The sequence below is a fragment of the Semicossyphus pulcher genome, unplaced genomic scaffold (assembly GCF_022749685.1).
Source record: "Semicossyphus pulcher isolate SPU_LCO1_2020_fin unplaced genomic scaffold, fSemPul1.0.p SCAF_8, whole genome shotgun sequence".
Lineage (NCBI taxonomy): Eukaryota > Metazoa > Chordata > Actinopteri > Labriformes > Labridae > Semicossyphus > Semicossyphus pulcher.
The window spans coordinates 4,823,011-4,838,458 of NW_027211759.1; positions in this window are offsets into that span (position 1 = coordinate 4,823,011).

Genomic DNA, 15,448 nt, shown 5'->3' on the forward strand with positions numbered 1-15,448 from the left:
AATGAACAATCATCCTCCGAACTGAGACCCTGCAAACCGAGAGAAAAAACATGTCTTATTAATGGCACATTGAAAATAATAAATAATGCAGTGTTAAGATGCTACACAGTGATTTATTTGACTGCGCAATTTATTTCTCAGGCCCAAAATGAGCAGCAGCATATTTAAATTACAGTATAGCTGAAGTATCCAGTCACATATGTTCACATTCTGTCTCTCTGCATTAAATATGTATCGCATAGGATCGGGCCTCTGACCTTGGCTTGGGAGAGAGCTCGCATCATTTCATCTTGAAATAAAAAGAAGAGAGACTGCCTGCAATTACAGCGTGTTAATTACATATTCACTTTCATCTGCTGGAAAATCACACAGATCTGCCCTCTGTGCGGCTGTTAGGTCTCGTTTGATGGGGGGGGAAGAAGCGCTGTACTGTATTTGAAAAACATCTGTCAAGTGCTCTGTCTCGTTAATAACGACTCGTCTTTACCTGGTTTCGATCCATGTGTTTCTCTTGTTAAATAGAGGCCTGGAAAAGGGTTAAAGTTAAAGAGGGTAGTATTTGTGCTAATAAGGTGCGGACAGTCTATGGCATCTTATATCGGCCTGGCCTGTGAGACTGCAGAATCTCCTCACACAAAGTCACTCGCCTCCCCTCTTAATGAAAGACTCTTCTGTCTTCAAGAGTCTCTAATAGAGAAGGCCAGCGAGTCCTCAGTAAGGCAGCTGTTGTAATTTCGCCTGTCAGAGTGTTTGAGGAGGAGGAGGAGGGGGTTTTACAAACACGCTCAGAGAGATTTACATGGAGATGGTAATGTCGCTGCCATGTTAGATCGGAGGGCAGCGGAGCAGAACGGAGCGGCGCAGGAGGCAGCGGCTTCAGCGCTCTCTGCTGAGCAGCTACGCCAACGACAGAGACGTTTCAATGGGATGAGTGACATGAAGTCTGCGTGACGGAGCGAGAGAGAGGGAAGCGGGAGTGAAAATAAAAGAAGCATTAGGGATTTTAAGTTAAATGCACCAAAGAAATTATTTTTGAACATGAGATGGAAATGTGATCCTACTGCTATGACAGACTGATCCTTTTATTGCGTTACCATTACTATTACTATTATTTTAAGACCATATTTTAGTGGTCTTGTTTCTCATTTTTATTTGAGGTTTGTCAACATGTCACTGTCAAAAACTATGTTGGTGCTCTAAAAAATAGCTCTTAGTGGGATTAAAAAAGTGTAGGGGGATACCAGGATAAACAAGGCTCTTTAAGTCAGTACAGCTGCACTGCAGTTTGGATAAGAAAGTTAAAAAAAGAGCGCTTTCAAAGCAGTTTTTAATGTCTAAAACATTTGCATGTTTTTCTCCTTTGCACCAAATTAACCATCGAAATTTTCCATCACCACGACCTGACTCAGAGCGGCCCCTGAGAACGTTTTTTAATGTCTCTCTTAAGTCATGTCATGATGCAACTCTATTCCTGCGACGGTGTGTCCTAGAAAGCATGTTTCTATAACTCTCCCACAGCACATGCTATTCAAAGAAATATGCCTGAAGTATGTCAATCAATACAGCGAAGGCATGCAGAGGCACTTAAAGCACTCGAGGACGAAGAAAGTGGTCTTGGTTTAATGCCGATAAAAGTCTTAAGTGACATGATACAAGACTGATATGTTTCACAGCTTCACCCTGAAGCTGTGGAGAAAGTTGTACAAACAGCTCCTGGTTTCGCCCATTCTACATTCCTACATTCACCCAGCATGCACTACGCCCCTCCCTCTGAAAGGAACGGCCCAGCGAGAGACGCTGGAGTGAAATACTGCCGTTTTCCAGTCAAGGACATTGATCGCTGCAGGTAATGGCTCAAAGCGATACAGAATATGAAATACGACGAGAATATCTTCAAAAATCTTGGGGTCTGCAGTCTACATTTCAAACCTGATGATTTTGAACCAGACGTGACCTCGGAGGCGGGCATCCTAGATTGAGGAAGTTTAGTTTAGCGAGCTCCCTGGCCTCCGCCAGATGAGGTACAACACGTCGTCTGGCGGAGGTTTTCCAGGGCCCATTGGAGAAGTGGATCCGACCTCCAAATTTTTTTTTGGTAGACCTGAGGTAGAAAATTGGAGAGCTGGCCCTTTAAAGGTCAAATGCGCGTTAAAATATTCTTTAAATTATCTTTCTTTGGTCCACATCCCGGCAGGAAATCTCACCGTAATCATTTTAATATAGTTTTCAATGAAAATGAGAATACATATGTAAAAAATATAATTCACTTTAATGTCACAAATCATATCGAAATTCCAATATAAGTCAAAATAATCACAATTAGATATTCTTTTTAATCTTTCAGCCATATTAACTACTAATAACATGTTCCATATAATGCACAGCAATGATACGTGATAAAATACATGAACACCATGAAGCCATTGCACAACCTCTACAGGCTTACACACATAATTTCTTCAGGCTGTAATGTTCCGCCTGTTTAAATAAAGTTTAATTGAACCACTCATATTCCTGCTAATGTGAAGACAATGTCTGTGTTTCTAGTCACGTCTGACAGTCAGATGCAGCCTCGAAAAGGGAAACTCCGTGTGTGTTTCCAAGTTAAAATATCTGCACACGCACACACAGAGTCACACATGCTCAAACATCCACTCCAACCGGGCAAACTCAATCAGCCACCTTCTTAATGTTTAACCAGGTGTCACTTCAGGACACGGGAGGTTACAAACGTGACACTATCTCTGTGTTTACCTTTCAGCTTCAGGAGAGATTCAGGGACCAACTGTCACTTCAACTGTGTTTGTTTTAGTGGCAGGTAAAGACAATTAAAACTATTTTACAATGTCGGTGTCACCTTGTAATTATAATATAATAAATAATATCTGTTTACAATATCATAAATTTAATGGAACTCAAATAACAACAGATGACAACTGAAATGTGAATGGGGTTAAAAAAGCACAGACACATAACATGCAGGCACAAAGCCTGACACGACATGTCAGTCAGAAGAAATAAACACCCTGAAGACTCGAAGCTGCTGCTGCCGATCCAAAACGGTGTCAAACACACTCAGGATGTTAGACGTATAAAAGCTAAAGGCCACAGATCCTCTGTTACATGATACAGACAGTTAACACACACACACACACACAGGCCGGCGCTCTGCTACTGTCTGCAGCTACAGGCAGCACGACAGAAAAAACTATTACAGCCACTCGTCTGCAGGAGAACTATCTGTCCAAAGATCCTCTGAGACGCTGCACGGAGAGAGAGGAAAAAGGAGACTGTGTGTGTAATGTTTGTGTTTAGTGTGTGTGTGTACGCAAGGGTGGGGGGTTTGGTGGACCTATATGGAGAAGGCTTGCTGCGGTGGCCTGTTAATGAAGAGAGGGGCTCAGAGGAGCAGAAAGGGGAAGGCACGTGTGTGTGTGTGTGTGTGTGCTGAAGAACAGATGAGTGTGTTAACAGACGTAGTAAACAGGGTTAAGTAAGGCTGCTCTGTACAGGCCTGATGGTTTTTAAAAGAGACAATGGAAAAGAGATTAATTTTAATGATCTGAACAGACTTTGTGTGTGCGTGTAGCATGTGTAGAAGAAAGCAAGAGTCTGTGGCTATTTGAATGTTACTTTTTGTCTATATGTGCATTTTCATATTTGTATGTTTGTGCTAGTAAAAGTGTGTTTTTCATGCATGTGCTGGTAAAAGTGTGTGTGGATATTTAAGATAACAGATAAGATAAGATGGACTTTATTGATCCCCCATTGGGGGAAATTCACTTCACAACAGCTCAAAGTAAAGGACTGGGTAAAAAGAGTCAAAAATAATACAGTAACAATATTAATAATAAATATATACACTACCTTTCACTTATTGTGGATGGTTACGTTAAGTGAAAAACACATGGTGTGTATCATGGAGACGTGGTTGATGATGAGTAAAGTTGTAAATGAGTAAAATTGCAAAATAAACAACTGCACAGGAGAAGAAATTGCACATAACCTTACATAATTGTACAGTATGGATGAGGTAATAAAAATGCAGTATATGTACCAATGTATGATATTAAACTATAATAATATGTTACAGTAGATATGCATAGACAGGAAAACAGTGCAAAGTAGCTGCCATGTCGTGACTGGTGGATATTCCTGTGTGCCCTAGAACGTCTCTTTATTTGCAGACTAATATGAAAGTTATGGGACTGAGAATCATTTTTTTAAGAGAAATTTAAGGGTCAAAGGTTAGATAGTTAAAGAGTAGTTTCAAACCTGTTGCCCTATATTATTATTATAATATTTGTTTTACATTTTTGGGCATGACTAAAAAAGCATTATGGAATTGCTCCTGTAGGACGTCTCATGCTAGCAGCTATAAAACGGGCTGCAATTTACTCCTTGTGGCAACTGATCCCAATCAAAGTACGTCCAATAAAAGAGGCTCACTAAGGTATTCCAAGTGTTGGGAACATTAACCCCACAGATTTGAAAACTTGTACAAACTTGTACAAATTAAATTATTAACTTTTTCCTGTGAAACGAAAAAGTGGATTCTGAGAAAACCAATCATGTGTGCGTTACATTTTAATTGATAATGTCTCGGTATCCATTTGCCATTGTCATGATTTCGTACTGTACACACAAGACCATTTTTAGTGTGTGCGAGTGTGAGAGCGAGAGTGTATGTGTGGGTACATATGGTAGTATGCTTGGGAGGGTGGTAGGTTTCAGGTTAGGGAATGTGGATATGATGTCATCTGGTTTTATTATCTCTTAATTATATTCTGTATTTATTTTTATTGTGTATTGTATTCTGTATTGCTTGTGTGTCTACCTGTCCAGGCACTGCAGAAGGATGTTAGCTAATTAGTTAAATCTGGTGCAATGCATCTCCTCTCATTAATTGAAATGAATGCATGTCGTACATGGTCCCTGACAAACTAAACAATAACTAAAACTAAACAATAAACTAAACTTTTGGAAAGGATCCATTATATTTCCCTCTCACTCGATCCAAGCTCCAGACTTGGGGGGACAGAGCCGTCCCCTTTGCTGCCCCCTCACTCTGGAACTCACTCCCCTCTTTCAAACTGCACTCAAAACCCACCTGTTTAAATCTGCTGTTAATCTGTGATCTCTCATTATGTCATTGTTGTTTTCTTTTTATACATACAGTATATATTTAACTGCAATTTCTGTACTTTTTACTGCCTCTGTTGTTTTTTAAGTGTCCTTTAGAACATTTTAACACGCTATATTATAAAAAAAAGTATTATTATTATCTGGGCCTCTTCCTGGCGTTTTCCTCCAACATTCCAGCTCTCCTTCAGGGACGAGGAGGAGCAAAAAGGGAGACGCAGCTCTGATTTTTATTTGAATGATTACATCAGTGTTTCACAACACCAGAGTCACCGTGTTATATTAAGTCTTTAAACTACTGTGGTGATCAGTTTTAATTATTTCAACGCCGTGTCTGAGAAGGAATCTTTTCTTTCAACAGCTGGTGAAATGTCAAAGGAAGCACACACACGGATCTACAGGATTAAGTTGATTTATCTCAATTTCAACTATTTACTCTGACCGTGTCAGACAAACATGCTAACATTTCCACCTAGTGGCCTTCATCGTAGCATGGAGGAAAATGGATGTTGGATGATAATAAATACACAGGAGTAGACAAGTGGTTGGATCAGAAAGTCACACATACATCATATACAAGGTTTTCTTGCTGTTTTCCGGCTCAAACACGTTGATATCTTTGAGTCTCAGACACCATTGCAGGTCTAGTGTAAAAATCTGATCACTTTGTTGTTACAAGTGAGAGTTGATCTCTGCACTACAGTTGCAGAATTGATCCAAAATTGACCCAGACTTCGTAAGTCAAGTTAACGTGGCCTGATGTTTTGTACTTGCAGTCGACAAGGCAACTGAATTTTAATCTGACGGTGAAGTGTTGTGTTTGTTTCCTACTTGAATGCACACTGGTAGTTGTGCATGTTTTTTTTTTACCTTACCTTCTACCTTTATGTATTGCAGTTGCTAATGTTCAATACGAATGATATACCTGAAATTAAGCCTCCAACTTTGCAACTCAATTCAGTCTCCTGCGCTGCAACCTGCTGGCAGAGACCGATCATGTTTCTGTTTTTGTTCGTTAGACTGCTTGACTGTGGTATAAACACTATAATGCACTATTTGGTGTTCTGATATAACAGATAATGGACTCAGAGAGGAAAACTACATTTTTTTGTGTTTTTGCAGCCTATTTCCCAGTTAGCATTTCTCCAACATCCACTCAACAAAAGCCAGAAATCATGACGTTATCCTGGCATCTCTTGAACTAGATCAGTTAAGCGTAGTAAATGAGGCATCTGCATGCTGATTTGTGCAGGGCAGTACGCAACTCCAACAGACCTTCAAGATAAAACAAAATCAGCTTTTTCTTTGTGTTCGACAGAATTCCTGCTCGACTTCCAAGAATGTGTTCATTGTTGCCTGAGTGCACCTTAATTTGTTCATGCCAGGCAGGACGGCGGGAGGTCGCTCTGCGCGGGTCACAATTGACTCTCAAATAAATGCCGCTCGCCGAGGCTCACACTGCTCCTTTCTGTCCCACGATGTGCAGCCTTGATCGGATGTGCAGCACATTCAAGGCTGCCGTTCAATTTTTATGGCATAAAGTGCAAAACAAACAATGGTGATTAATTTTCATTAACAGAAAATGAACATTTCTAATCCTTTTCCATGATAAAATAGCTGCAGCGTGGCGTGCAGCAGCTCGGTGGACGGAGAGCAGCGTGCGTGTGGAAAACAGGAATGCATTAATGAAATGTGGTGATTAAAATTTGAGCAGCCACAGTCTTGTTAGTTTCAAAGGGTGTTTTTATTAAGTCTGTATTTTAACATTTTAGTGTGCGTGTGTGTGTGTGTGTGTGTGTGTGTGTTAGAGAGACACAGAGAGAGGGAGGACTGCTGCTCTTTAGGGACCGGTGCAGTTCCAGCAGAGAAAAACTGCCCTCAACATCTCGTTTGAACACGCTTGTAACTCTAAACTTGAGAGGACCGTTACTGACATTATTTATTCCAGGCCCTGAACCTGAACCATCGTAACTACGTTGATACAAACCCAAACACTTCTTAAACTACTGCTCACTTTAGTTGTATTGATATCTTTAAAACTATTTGGAATGATAACCAAGGCTGGCAAAATATGACAAAATGTAACATAGAAAACAACACATATCATTAACTGTATGTGTTTAAATATATGCACAATATATAAATAAAAAGGCTACATTCATGTTGAGATTGAAATGCCTCCTTCAGGGAGTTCATAAATGTAATATTGATTTATTTTACAATTTTTCTCTTAGCTATTCTCTACCTGTCCACTAGATGTCATCTGACTTTTCCCCTCTCATTTCAGATCCTGTCACTCCCACCATCCAGTGTTAATTTCGTTGAGGAAAAAATTGACCAAAAATGTTTGTCAACAATCTTTTTCCACGACAAAGGCGAGACGTTAGCGAGCTAAATATAGATTGTTGATCATAAAAACTCTGACGTCACGTATGTTTTGTTTTCATTAACGAGACGGGACTGAAATGTTAGAGGTGCTGTCGGACATTCAAAATGCATATCTTCCCCTACTGTGTGTCTAATCTGTCGGGTATCATGAAGGTGGTCCCGAACTTTCTCTGCCAACTCTTTCTGCCTCAGGCTTTCTGCACGCGCACAGAAAAGGGGGCGTTTTACACGTCATTTGACGCTCATTCCGCTCAAAAAGGAGCGATCATCGGTGGTCTGCTTCAGTCAGTCTGTTTAAATGAGAAGCAATGAAGAACAGTAATCTTTAGATGCGGTGTCCTCATCGTTCTTTTACTGTACGGATGATCTGCTGAAATTTATAGTGCTAATTTTAACTGAAGCAAACAGGTAAAAACGAAAAGAGAGATACTGGAGGAGGGGCCACATTTGTCTAAAAGTAATGATTAAAAGTTTTTGTCGACTAAAAGTAACACTGCCATCTCCCCACCTCACTGTTAATTATAGCAGCTATTTGACGAACATGCGGATTAGTTTTAGTCACATTTTGGTCCTTTTTACTCTTTACAGTTTTAGTCTAGTTTTAGTCGACGAAAACTTTTTAAGTCCAGTTTAGTCTTTTAAGTCATCACATTTTAGTCTTTACTTTTAGTCAAAACGTTTTCTCTCTTTAAACTAATTCAATGAGCCTAATACAGGTTTCAGAAATTGATACCAAGGTGACAGGTCATACCATTAACATTTCACTCTCTTAACACTTTAACCGTTATTCCAGATTCCCTACCTTTGATAATCTGGACTCTCACACCGATTCTTCCACCTAATTTGTAACCAGGGCGTTTCTCCGTCTCCCGTTAATACAGCGCATTGCGTTAAGTAAATAAAGTGGGTCCATCTGTTGTTTTGCGTGGATGCGATCATGTTGTTGTCAAGCTGCCGTTTTGAGACATCATCACCTCTCTCTGGGTTGGATTCAGGGGGATCTGCACGCCCCTCAACCAATTCAAACTGTTACAGGAATTAATTTCTTGTATTTTGACGGACAGATTAGACGCACAGTGGAGGAAATATCATGGATTTTAAATGTATGACAGCCCACCACTAACATTTTAGTCTCGTCAACCAAAACAAAACAAAACGTCAGAGTTCTTATTATCAAAGATCTAGTTTTAGCTCATCAACGTGGCATCTTCGTCATTTTGTTGACCAACATTAATGTCAAAATTTTTGTTAATGAAATTACGTTGACCCACCTACACCTCAATCCCTCATCAGCCAACTCCTCCCTCTACCAGTCCACTTCCTTTGTGTCTGTCCTTCGAGCTAACTTAATAAATAAATTACTAAAATAATTCTGCTGCCTCCTTCTTCTGCATTTGTGTCCTTCCCCCGCTTCCAAGTTACCAGATTTTATGCTAAACCATGTTGCTAATTAAAAGAATACGTTTCCAATCATGAAAATGCTGCCAAAACACTTAAAGAAGGATAAAAAGAAGCATTTATAAGCAACTAAAAATGACTAAGAAAAGTACATCAGCTAAAAAATAAAGCATTGAAAGCAAAAACTCATCAGGGTCTCAATAAAATAAACATCCCACGCTTACTGGAAAATAAATTCTCTCAACTTGTTCAGTGAAGCAAAAGACCATTCTTGCCTCCCCAATTGGGCGTCAAACAGGAGAAACAAAATGGCAGAGAATCCAAGCACACTTCCTTTTCTAGTTTCATTAATGTTTTAGTTGAAGTTAATAAAAAAGACTTCCCAAGCTGCATTAAAAAGGTGCTAACACCAGGACACAGGACTGCTAGCTAACCAACAAGAAGCACCAAACTGTAGAGCTGTAGTGAGAAGCAACAGTAGAGAAAGCACACACAGAAGCATCGCAAACTTGAACACAGCTGCTGTAGTTATTTTCTCTTAAGATCTGTATTACCTGTCGATGTTAAATGACTTCTTCTTGAAGCAATCCAGCATATTTCTCATCCATGTTAACCAGCTTGTAGTCTTCTTCTTTACTGCCTTTGCTCCTGCATGCCTGCACTTTTTGGCACAATACTGCCATCTGTAGGTGGTTAGAATACAAATGAGATAGTGTCAGACCATAGGTAGGTGTAGGTCACTTGTGCATGCAGGATGTCCAAAGGTTCTTTGGCCCAATCCCAGTCTCCACCCTAAAGCCTAACCACTGAACCCCCATGGACTTTCATGACTTGAGGCGTGCAGTGCTTGAGGGTTTGAGAACTGCATAAAAACACACACTAATGACACCACGTTGCCTGAAAACAAGTTTAAAACTAGTAAGAAGAAACCTCTAGTATGATTTGTGTGTCATGCATTACAGTGTTTATATATTTAAACAAACTATCAAAAGTCTGAAAGGCTCAATGTTGATCCTTTGCAGATATTTAACTGAGAAACACAAACATCTCTAAACACGTCATATAAATAACCACAAACGTGATTAACTACAAGTTGTCACGGATAAAAATATCTGCGCATGGTTATTTTTGTTGTTTTTTTTCATCAAACTTTATTGAATACAAACATTTGTTTACAGTTAATGTGGGGCTGGACAATCACGCTTGTATACGTCACCAAGTTTGCTATGAACTCTGGGTAACTACCAAACGAAAGTCTGAAGGCATACAGAGTCACGGAAAGTCTGCAATTTGGCGTTGAAAAGTCTGCATCAGAGCCCTCACGCACGTGATGATCTGACAGCGGGACAGCACTGAGCACTCGGGACTTGGATTGGGTGTAGGCTCACTGGTGGAGGGTTTAACAGCCCACACCCACTCCACACTCAGGGGTTTGGGATGTCACTCAATGTGGTGAACCCACCGGAGTGGAAGTGTGTAGGTAGAAGGTGTAGTGGGAGGTTTGAGAAAGGCCCATAGTGTTAAACCATTGGTAAGTTTGGGTCACCTGTATCTATATAATGTGCCTATTTCTGTTATTATACGGTTTATACAAGCAGCTTTGACTGTCCCATGCCGTCTAGTGTTTTCAAGGCAGTGACAATATTACAAAACAATATTAATTTAATGTTTTATATGATTTTATTTAAATACCTTAAATATCCTTTTTATTAATTGTTAAATGTAATTCCTGACACAACAAAATTCAAGTTATCGTTTGTTTTATTGCATCGTATTTATGCACTATATTTTTCCCATACCCTACAGAATAAAACCATGAAGTGAGGTTTTTTCAGCCCTGCGGTTTTACACTTTATGATGTACTAATGCATGGCAGCTACAGCAGCATAAAGTCATGTGACCGCTGTACACAAACTCCTGAACATTTTTGGCATTAAGCTTTTACCCTTCACTGACTTTTGGCCAAAAGTTGAGACCGCAAAGTGCTGAAATTAATTTACACCCAATGTTGTGGTTTTATTTCAGCAATTAAAATCTCCACTGGGCGCTGTAATGGGGCCCAGCTGGGGACTGCACCAGAGGCATCAGTAAACAAGAGTGTTACTCTCCTAATTGGCTGTCCAACAGGTGACGGCACTTAAGTCATAATTAGTCTCTCTGCTGTGAGGTCTATATGCGCTGCAGGGGGATACTAATGTGGGGCTGGGGTGTGTTTAGCTGTTTAAAGAAAGAAGTCAAAGTTTACCGAGCTTAACGTGAATTTTAGAGGCAGTGTGTTTGAATATAAAGTCAGTAAAAAGACATAAAAGACAAGAAATTCTTCTTGGGACTTGAGAAACAGAAACAACTTCGCTTCCTGTTAAGAAATTAAATTAATCTATCAGGCTGCATCACACACATAAGGAGAGACTTAACAAAATAAAACAATGTAATTTAGATGTTTTATTTATAGTGGGCACCAGGGTGAACAACGCACCTCCTCACGATAACTCGTACGATCTGATGGGCCTCACAATGAAGCAGAAACGAAGATTGACGGTGCCTTGCTTTAGTAATGCTCTGCACAGAGGAAAAACAAAAGAAGAATGATTGACAAATGTAGATGAGCAAATGTTTGGGGACATGTTTAACACAAGTTGTCTGTTCTTCAGCGAGAACTGGAGGTGAGATTGTACCTGTCAGTTTTATGTCAACAGTGGCATGCTAGCTAACGTTAGCCTTAGGGCTAGAATAGCCGTGCATGGAGACACCATCACCACTACTGGCTGTCCAGCTGGGTAAATAGTGATGTTTATCATATTGGGGAAATATTGGGGCAGCCCTGGTGAGTCTGCGAGCCGTTGGGGAGGTTAAAGATCTAAGGGCGCCGGTTTAGCTCAGTGGTTAACTCGGCGGCCCAAGTACAAAAGCTACAGTCCTCGATGCGGTGGCCCTGGGCTCAACTCCCACCTTCTGCCCTTTGTCACGTGTCAACCCCTATTCTCTCTTCTCCTGTTTCCAACACCATCCACTGTCCTCTCTATAAATAAAGGCATAAAAAGGCCCCCCAAAAAAGACTGGATCTGTAAAACCGTCACATTAACAGATAATCTGGGCCGAACATTGGTACCTGACATGGTCCCAGACTAGATGCCTCCCCGGATTGTAGGGAAGATGTAGTCTGTCGATTTGTGATCAGTCAGAGGCTGAATGATCACACGGACAGACGCTGGTACAGTCTGCATGCATAGTTTGTGCTCATGTTAAATTCTAACAGTGATCACACTGACTGTTTAAGACAAATAGAAACGGTTGGTTTAGGTTTTTCTAGCCTGATTGATCTCATCTCTAATCTTTCATAAACTTCTGGCCTTGAAAGCGCCCTAAAATACATCATTGATATGCTTGTGACATATGAACCATCTAAGACTCTGAGGACACCTGGGGCTGGCCTACTGGTCGTCCCAAGAGTTAGAATAAAACACGGTGAAGCGGCGTTTTGTTATCGTGCAGCACAGACCTGGAATAATCTCCCAGATGATGTTAGACAAGCCCCGACTCTGACCACCTTCAAGTCAAAGCTACTTTACTGCCTACTTTACTCTCTAATGGATTAATTATTTTTTAACCTATGCACCCTTTGTCTGCACTTCTACTATTTCAATTAATATTAATGACTTATTTTAATGTATTATATATTTAAATCTGTTACCTTTATAATCAATATTTAGTTATTTCTAATTGATTTACATTTCAATCTATTTCCTGTCTTTAAAATATACTGGGAGATTGAATATTGCAGCAGTAGGAGTCTGGGACCCAAGAGGAAAATAATTCTCGTAATACTAAGAAAAAGTTTAACTAACGAGTTATGATTAAAGTTCAGGGAACTATAGTTCAGTAGAAGTACTGTTGCCTTGTTCTGACCGGACCTGTTTTATATTTTAACTGTGTGAAGCTCTCTGAATCGCTCTATGTATGAACGGTGCTTTATAAATAAACTTGTCTTGAGAGCAAATACAGCAAACTGCCACAATGACAAACTCTTGGCTTCAAAACTGCACTCCTCTGACCGATAAGTCACGGTGGCTACGTCCACTTCTATGTGCAGTCTGTGATGTGCTGCAGTGCAGAGGGCGATGTCTCTTCTTTCTATCTGCACGTGAACGTCTAATAAGATTCTAAACGTAATATTGTGACAAAGTGAATAAAATATATCAGGTTCTTCTCGCATCAAGAACACAACTTCACATTTTTTGCCTTCAGTGCGTTTGGATTAGATTTATTCATAATGAGCCAAATGAGCTGCTCCTGTTTCGGGCCCCATTGAAAACAACCTTCACCCCCTTGTTGATGATGAAGTCCTTGGGCATCTTAAGTGCAGTTCATCAGCAGACAGTGGAAACAAGAGGCCACACTGCTCTGTGCAAACCTTAATAACATGTCCGGACTTTTGTCTCTTGTCCAGGAGAATTTTAATTTGTTTTATTTTGGTCAAATCAGTTCACACTCATTTGTGAGTTTTGCAAAAGTAAAGTGTATCAACTTCTGAAAGCATTTTCAAATGACTACGAGTCTTTTTCAGCACTCTGAAATAAAAAGTCAGACAAAACTTTTCCAAAAAATTGGGTGCAGAAGCAAAAGATGTGACACATTAAATATTAAAGTCTCAGGAGAGTCACAGAGAAGTGTCCTCTCGCATTAGCCTGCACGTCCTCAGATCCTTTTCTTCCTCTGATTTATGGTTTGGGACAGTGAAGATGAAAACATCTCTGTAGTGCCGCTTTCATTAGCGAACACTCAGCTTCATTTGTACTCTGATCTCCCATTTTTAAAGCAGCAGCACGGATCATCTTTTTGATAGACTGAAAGGATTAAACTCAGTTGTTTGGTTGATTTTCATGATGTGCCCACGTCCTTGAAGCTTTGATCAAGTTGCCAATGGATGAGAACAATGAGGACAGAAACGGCTCACATGCAGAGGATGATGAAGAAAGAGGAGGGTGGAAGTTCATGAGAGAAAGAAACTGAGAGAACTCGGAGCTGCAGCACTTGTGTCATGGTGATGGTCCAACCAAAACAATATCAAAGGAACCTGTGTTTTTTAGGCTGTCTGTTTAGTTCTCCTCTGTGTCGATACATATTTCATCGGCTCGCAACAAAGCGAGGCAGGAGCATATTCTATCACAAAGGCCTCTGAAGCCAGTCCCACGCGTATGCTGGACGACGCACACGCGCGCACACAAAGCAGCTCAATTGTCTCAACGCTGGGCTGCAGTGTTACAAGTCCAGGCTCAGCATAAGTGCCCTTAGGTGAAAAAGAGGCTACAGAGAAAGCAAGAAGACCCTCAATTGTCTCTCCAAGGAGAGGAAGGCTGATGGAGGAATAAAAAAAAACCTGAGAATGTTTTAATCAAAGACATGACAATACAAAGGAGAAGTTTTGCACACAGGCCCTCACATATTTCTCTGCAAACACTTGCTGCACCATGTCCGAGACACTCGTGGGCTGAGAACATTGTATAAAAACTCTGCAGCACTTGGGCTTGTGAACCTTTTCAAACCATTGTGAGTGAATACATTCTGAATATTCTCATGACAAGTTTAAGTACATTCTGTACCGATAGTCCTCCCACTGAGACCCGATGTTATGGAAAAAGTTGGAGGCCTAAATAGCAAATGTTCTTCCTGTTTGTGGTGGTCCACAGAGGAGCAACAGGTAGACCTATGGGTCCACCTCCTCTTATTCTCTTAGCCTCTGTCTGTGTCTGTGAGCTCCATCCAAAGGCCTTTCTCATCCCTGTGCCTGCATTTGTTACCAGACAGAATATGTGAGCTCAGTTCCTCTGAGATGGCTGGAGGAAGGGGGGCAACAAGGAACCTGCATGGACGCTGACTGCATTCAAATTATGTCGAAGAATTTCAGTTAAATAAACGTCAAATGTCAGTGCAATGGTGAAAGAGCAGTAGTAAGTTCAGTAGTAAGAATGTTGTCATGAGTAAAACATCAAAAGAGCTGTAGCATGTAACACAATCACCCAGGAGTGGTTGGTCCATCAGAGAATAGGAAGAAGAGGTGAGTTGCCTGTATAACCAAAGCAGAAATTTCCAAGGCTGAGAAATGAAGCCAACATGTAAGTGCCAAAAACTGCAGTTCCTCCAGAGGCCACTAGAGGCTGGCTCCAAAAGCGAGTCAATCCCAATTAGGCCCCATTTTAAAATGTGCTGTGAAGCAGAAATGAATACGTTTACAGCCTGAAACAAAAGGGTAGGACTATTTATATTACTTACATATTTAAATATTCAGGGTGATGGTTATGACCAATTAGGGGCGTGGCTTTCTTTTTAGATTCACATTAGCTGTGGTTCAATTCAAAGGCTGATTGCGTCACAGTGATGCGTTGAAGGCTGTCCCATTTTTAAAGGCTCCTTCAGATGCGTCCGTCAAATTCGCCTTCTTTTGGCTGGTCCACGAAGGATCCATCAGGTGTATCCTTCTTGGCCCAACGTATCCCGAGATTTATTTACCAATTCAAACGAG